Here is a 6,717-nt window from a genome sequence, read left to right as displayed (position 1 = left end):
TGAGCACATCTTTGCATGAAATGTTCCCTTGGTATCTCTAATGTTCTTGAAGAGATCTCTAGTCTTTCCCATTCTGTTGTTTTCCTCTATTTCTTTGCATTGATCACTGAGGAAGGCTTTCTTATCTCTTCTTGCTATTCTTTGGAACTCTGCGTTCAGATGCTTATATCTTTCCTTCTCTCCTTTGCTTTTTGCTTCTCTTCTTTTCACAGCTATTTGTAAGGCCTCCCCAGACAGCAATTTTGGTTTTTGGATTTCTTTTCCATGGGGATGGTCTTCATCCCTGTCTCCTGTACAATGTCACGAACTTCATTCCATAGTTCATCAGGCACTCTATCTATCAGATCTAGGCCCTTAAATCTATTTCTCACTTCTACTGTATAATCATACAGGATTTGATTTAGGTCATACCTGAATGGTCTAGGGGTTGTCCCTACTTTCTTCAATTTCAGTCTGAATTTGGTAATAAGGAGTTCATGATCTGAGCCACAGTCAGCTTTTGGTCTTGTTTTTGTTGACTGTATAGAGCTTCTCCATCTTTGGCTGCAAAGAATATAATCAGTCTGATTTCAGTGTTGACCATCTGGTGATGTCCATGTGTAGAGACTTCTCTTGTGTTGCTGGACAAGGGTGTTTGCTATGACCAGTGCATTTTCTTGGCAAAACTCTATTAGTCTTTGCCCTGCTTCATTCTGCATTCCAAGGCCAAATTTGCCTGTTACTCCAGGTGTTTCTTGACTTCCTACTTTTGCATTCCAGTCCCCTAGAATGAAAAGGACATCTTTTTGGGGTGTTAGTTCTAAAAGGTCTTGTAGGTCTTCATAGAACCGTTCAATATCAGCTTCTTCAGCATTACTGCTTGGGGCATAGACTTGGATTACCGTGATATTGAATGGTTTGCCTTGGAAACGAACAAAGATCATTCTGTCGCTTTTGAGATTGCATTCAGGTACTGCATTTCAGACTCTTTTGTTGACCATGATGGCTACTCCATTTCTTCTAAGGGATTCCTGTCTGCAATAGTAGATATAATGGTCATCTGAGTTAAATTCACCCATTCCAGTCCATTTTAGTTCGCTGATTCCTAGAATGTTGATGTTCACTCTTGCCATCTCTTTTTTTTTTCCTCTCATTAAACTTTTTTTAATGGGTCTCAAATTCTGTGACAGATTTTTGGTCAAGTTGTTTTCGTTAAAAAGTACTGATTTTAAAAACTAATAACTTAAACTGCCACACACAAAACATATGGTCCACAAAAACATTCTCCTTTCCTTCTGAAGGTTTTATGATGCATTGTTATCATTAACCAGTCTTTTACTATTAAACTTAAATGGCCAATTGAGACAAACAGTTCTGAGACCGTTCTCCCACCACTGATTAAGACTGGGGTGGCAGGTATTGGGGATAATATTCATTTAGCCTTCTGAGCTTTCTGGGCAGACTTGGTGACCTTGCCAGCTCCAGCTGCCTTCTTGTCCACTGCTTTGATGACACCCACAGCGACTGTCTGTCTCATGTCACGCACAGCAAAACGGCCCAGGGGAGGATAATCAGAGAAGCTCTTGACACACATAGGCTTGCCAGGAACCATATCAACGATGGCAGCGTCACCAGATTTCAAGAATTTAGGGCCATCTTCCAGCTTTTTCCCAGAACGACGATCAATCTTCTCCTTCAGCTCAGCAAACTTGCAAGCAATGTGAGCTGTGTGACAGTCCAGCACAGGTGCATGTCCAGCACTGATTTGGCCTGGATGGTTCAAAACAATCACCTGAGCTGTGAAGCCAGCAGCTTCCACGGGTGGATCATTTTTGCTGTCACCAGCCACATTGCCACGACGGACATCTTTGACAGACACGTTCTTGACATTGAAGCCCACATTGTCCCCAGGAAGGGCTTCACTCAGTGCTTCATGGTGCATTTCTACAGACTTCACCTCAGTTGTTACATTGACTGGAGCAAAGGTGACCACCATGCCAGGTTTGAGAACACCAGTCTCCACACGACCCACAGGGACAGTACCAATACCACCAATTTTATAGACATCCGGGAGAGGCAACGCAAGGGTTTGTCAGTTGGGCGAGTTGGTGGCAGGATGCAATCCTGAGCTTCAAGCAGGGTGGTCCCACTGGCATTGCCGTCCTTACGGGCGACTTTCCATCCCTTGAACCATGGCATGTTAGCACTTGGCTCCAGCATGTTGTCACCATTCCAGCCAGAAATTGGCACAAATGCTACTGTGTCGGGGTTGTAGCCAATTTTCTTAATGTAGGTGCTGACTTCCTTAACAATTTCCTCGTATCTCTTCTGGCTATAGGGTGGCTCAGTAGAATCCATTTTGTTAACGCCAACAATTAGTTGTTTCACACCCAGGGTGTAAGCCAGAAGGGCATGCTCACGGGTCTGCCCGTTCTTGGAGATACCGGCTTCAAATTCACCAACACCAGCAGCAACAATCAGGACAGCACATCAGCCTGGGATGTGCCTGTAATCATGTTTTTGATGAAGTCTCTGTGTCCTGGGGCATCAATGATGGTAACATAGTACTTGCTGGTCTCAAATTTCCACAGGGAGATATCAATGGTAATACCACGCTCACGTTCAGCTTTCAGTTTGTCCAAGACCCAGGCATATTTGAAGGAGCCCTTTCCCATCTCGGCAGCCTCCTTCTCGAACTTTTCAATTGTTCTCTTGTCGATCCCGCCACATTTGTAGATCAGATGGCCAGTCGTGGTAGACTTCCCTGAATCTACGTGCCCAGTGACAACGATGTTGATGTGGGTCTTCTCCTTTCCCATTTTGGCTTAGGTTTAACGGTGGTTTTCACGACACCTGTGTCCTGGCGGCAAACCCGTTGTGAAAAAGCACTCTTGCCATCTCTTATCTGACCACTTCCAGTTTGCCTTGATTCATGGACCTGGCATTCCAGGTTCCTATGCAATATTGCTCTTTACAGCATCGGACCTTGCTTCTATCACCAGTCACATGTTCAAATATTTTCTTTCAATACTCCAATAGATGGTTTGCTCTTCCCTTGGGTTTGTGTATCGTAATTTGGAGACTCCTAGGGCTTCCCACAGAGAAGGTGATGGCACCCCACTCCAGTACTCTTGCCTGGAAAATCCCATGGATGGAGGAGCCTGGTGGGCTACAGTCCATAGGGTCACTAAGATTTGGACACGACTGAGCAACTTCACTTTCACTTTTCACTTTCACGCATTGGAGAAGGAAATGGCAACCCACTCCAGTGTTCTTGCCTGGAGAATCCCAGGGACGGGGGGAGCCTGGTAGGCTGCCGTATATGGGGTCGCACAGAGTCAGACGCGACTGAAGTGACTCAGCAGCAGCAGCAGCAGCAGCAGGGCTTCCAGGTGGCTCTAGTGGTAAAGAATCTGCCTGCAATGTAGGAGATGCAAGAGATATGGGTCTGATCCCTGGATTGGGATGGTCCCCTGGAGTAGGAAATGGCAACCCTTCCAGTATTCTTGCCTGGAGAATCCCATGGACAGAGGAGCCTGGCGGGCTGCAGACCATGGTTTGAAGAGTGTCGGACACAACCAAGCATATGCCACACACATAGGGTAGAGGATGGTTTGGATATGAGTCCCTTATATCTGAAAATAGTAGAGAAAGCTTCACACTATAACTTCAATATGAATGATGAGTAGAAACTAGAGGAGAGGAAACATTTGAAAAAAAGTGTATGACAGTTGTGCTGCTATGAAAGCACAGGATTTATGGAAGGAATAATGAAATGTCCATGTTTTTAGAGTATCAAAGGAAAATTGTTGGGAAATTGGCACCAGAATGTGGAAGGCATTGAATACCTTTCCTAGCATAAGAATTTGAACTTTGTTCAGCTTTGGAAAGCATCAGACATATATAAATTTGAATTGAGAGTTGTTAAGGGAAACAAATTTTCCTTTAACATCTGTCTTCTTTATCTCTATGGAAGTGCCTCTCTCCTTACCTGCCTTCTCTTCTCTACACAGTTTGCTATTGGAAATAGCAGTCTAGCAGTACAGGGGCTGAGATTGAAAGGGTGGTGGGAGAGTAATTCAATAAATTAAGGTCCTTTTTACATGATTATCAATGAACGGTTTAAGTCAGAGGTCATGAAGACGGAGTGGAAATTTTAGTGATGGAAGAGAAAAACTGTATGTCTGTTTATAGAGTTTCCAGCCTGGCTAACTAGGAGTGTGGGGGTCAAGAAAAATTGAGATACCTGGAGAAGGAGCAGATCTGAAGGAGCCTCCATTAATGATGTGGAGGGATATTTAGGTAGAGGTGCCTGAAGTAAGGCTGAGAACCTGGATATGTAGGCTAGGACTAGAAACAATCCACACAGAGGAGGCATTGAAGGGATTAATGATTCATGAGGGCACCTGGTCAAAAGCAGAAGAGGATCTAAGACAGTGTTGGAGAAACAGGTCTGAACATTTTAACCCAGGAGCTCCCCTTGGATCTGAGGCTGGGGAATCTTGACTCTTTATCTTTTAATCCAATTATTCACATCTTTGGTATTGTTGCTACTACATAGATTCTTTTATATCGGTTAAGTAAAGTTAACATGTTTTAGAAATCAGGTTTTAGTAATCTTAGGTAGATAATTAAAAAAAAAAAATCTGTCTGCTAAAAGAACTTAAGGAAACAAACCATCCAAAAGAGCAAAGCATACTTAAATATAAGGAATGGTGAAAAAAAAAGAGAGAGAGAGAGAGGTTTCTGAAAACAGAACTACATTTGAAATGGAAATAAAGCAGAATATTATCAAGGCTAGATTTAAGGCTTACTGGCTTAAGTGATCTTGGCAATAGAGACCAAATTGCACTAAACATGAGGTTTGAATTTTTTTTCTCAGTCAATTGTCCAGTTTGACTGAATTGATGAATTGCTTTGATATCATTCAAAAAGAAAAAAGAATTTTAAAAAGAAATATAGAGAATTGGTGAAGTTTTTAGGATAACAAAACATCTGAGATTGGTTTTAGGAAGTGATTTGGCGGAAAAAAATAAAGCAAGGCAAAAATGCATTTCTGGCAAATTATCAGTGGTATTATACATAGTGGAGGAAGAAGATTGTAATGGATAAATATGTATTTTTATGAGCTGAACTGTGTCCCTCTCAAAATTCATATGTTGAAATCCTAAATTCCCAGTATCTCAGAATGTAACTGTATTTGAAGACAGGATTTTATCGAGGTGATTACAATTAAATGAGGTCACTGCAGTGGGTCCTAATTCAACACAATTTGTGTCCTTATAAAAAGAGATTAGGACACAAATATGCAAAGATGGGCAATGATGTGAAGACGCAAGGAGAGATGGCCATGTATAATCCAAGGAGAGAGGCCTCAATAGATACCAGCCTTGCCTTGATCTTGGATTTCTAGCCTCCAGAACTATGATAAAACAAATTTGTTTTAGCCATCCAGTCCGTAGTACTTTGTTAGGACAGCTCTAGTAGACTAATAAATTTTTAAAGTTCATAGTAGGTGATCAGAATTAAAGCTTTTCTTTTTTTACTTCAAACTTGGACAAGTAACTGAATACTCATGATGAAAAGAACCTTGTTAGACTCATTCATTATGACTTGAGGGTTTGAAAGACTTGATGCTGTCTATTTTGACTTTAACCTATTTAATATTATATTCAATAGGAAAGCCTCATCATTTTATTAGGGAATACAATTACAGCCATCCTAGGGAAGTTCACTGGACTGAGGACCAAACTCAGCACATGGTTATGAAAACACACACCAACTTAGGAGAGGGGTTGGCACGATTGGGACAAAACGGTCAGTGATCTAGAAAAGAAAAAAAGAAACATACTCATTCAATTTACTGGTGATAATAGTGTACATCTTAGAGGACAAGGTTAGCAATATGAATGTATATTTCTTACTAATGTGAACAAATAACAATGCATTCACAGAGAATTTCAACTAAGAGTGTCAAGTAGCTAAAAAGAGAACCTTGCTCTGTAATCTTCTTTAGTCTGATTGATGGATATTTTAGGGATGATTGTCAGGCAGTGATGCTATACAGTCTCCCTGTAAGGAGTAGAGTCATCTCAATGAGAGGCAAGGGCAGGACTATGAGGGGAGCAGAGCTTAGGAACCGTGAGGTCATCTTCCAGTTATGCCTGCTACTAGCCAGACAGTCCCCAGGTCCCATTTTTAAGCTCTAGATTCTTCACTAAAGAATGTAGAGGACTTGGAAAGTGTTTAGTAGTGAAGATAAAATAATTAGGGAATCAGGTCTATGAGTCTAAGTTAAAATAACTATGATTAGTCAAACTAAGCAAGAGAGGCCCGGGGTTATTTAATAGTTCTTTTTTCTTTTTTTAAAGAATGGTTTAGTCATAATTGAACATAATTGACTAGTCTTCATTTACACAGCAGGGGTCAAAACAAGAGGAAATGAGCCCCAACTGCAATGTGTGAGATTTAGATTAAACCTAGGGCAGAACTGGCTGAGTGGGATGCATTGCTATGGAAGGGTATGGAATTTCCTATGGGGTAGATCTTTAAAAATAGTCTCTCAAGTGTCAAGGCTAATTTAAAAATTAAATCCTGTCTGAACAGTAAGTCTGGAGACTGATGAATTGGGAGGTGTAGGATTATTACATCATAAGAGACCTTCTAATCTTAAAATATATTGATTATCTTGAAAATAATACTAGTTATGAGTTAAGTATTAGAAAATCAGGGAGAGCT

General features: G+C 41.2%; 1 pseudogene; it reads right to left on the bottom strand.

The window, feature by feature from the left end:
• Positions 1 to 1,411: 1,411 nt before the first annotated feature.
• On the bottom strand, positions 1,412 to 2,836 carry LOC138093830 (elongation factor 1-alpha 1 pseudogene; annotated as a pseudogene).
• Between the last annotated feature and the right edge of the window lie 3,881 nt (positions 2,837 to 6,717).

The sequence above is a fragment of the Capricornis sumatraensis genome, chromosome 17 (assembly GCF_032405125.1).
Source record: "Capricornis sumatraensis isolate serow.1 chromosome 17, serow.2, whole genome shotgun sequence".
In the NCBI taxonomy this organism is placed as follows: Eukaryota; Metazoa; Chordata; class Mammalia; order Artiodactyla; family Bovidae; genus Capricornis; species Capricornis sumatraensis.
The sequence above is the reverse complement of the archived record's forward strand: the minus strand, read 5'-3'. Positions and strand labels throughout refer to the sequence as shown.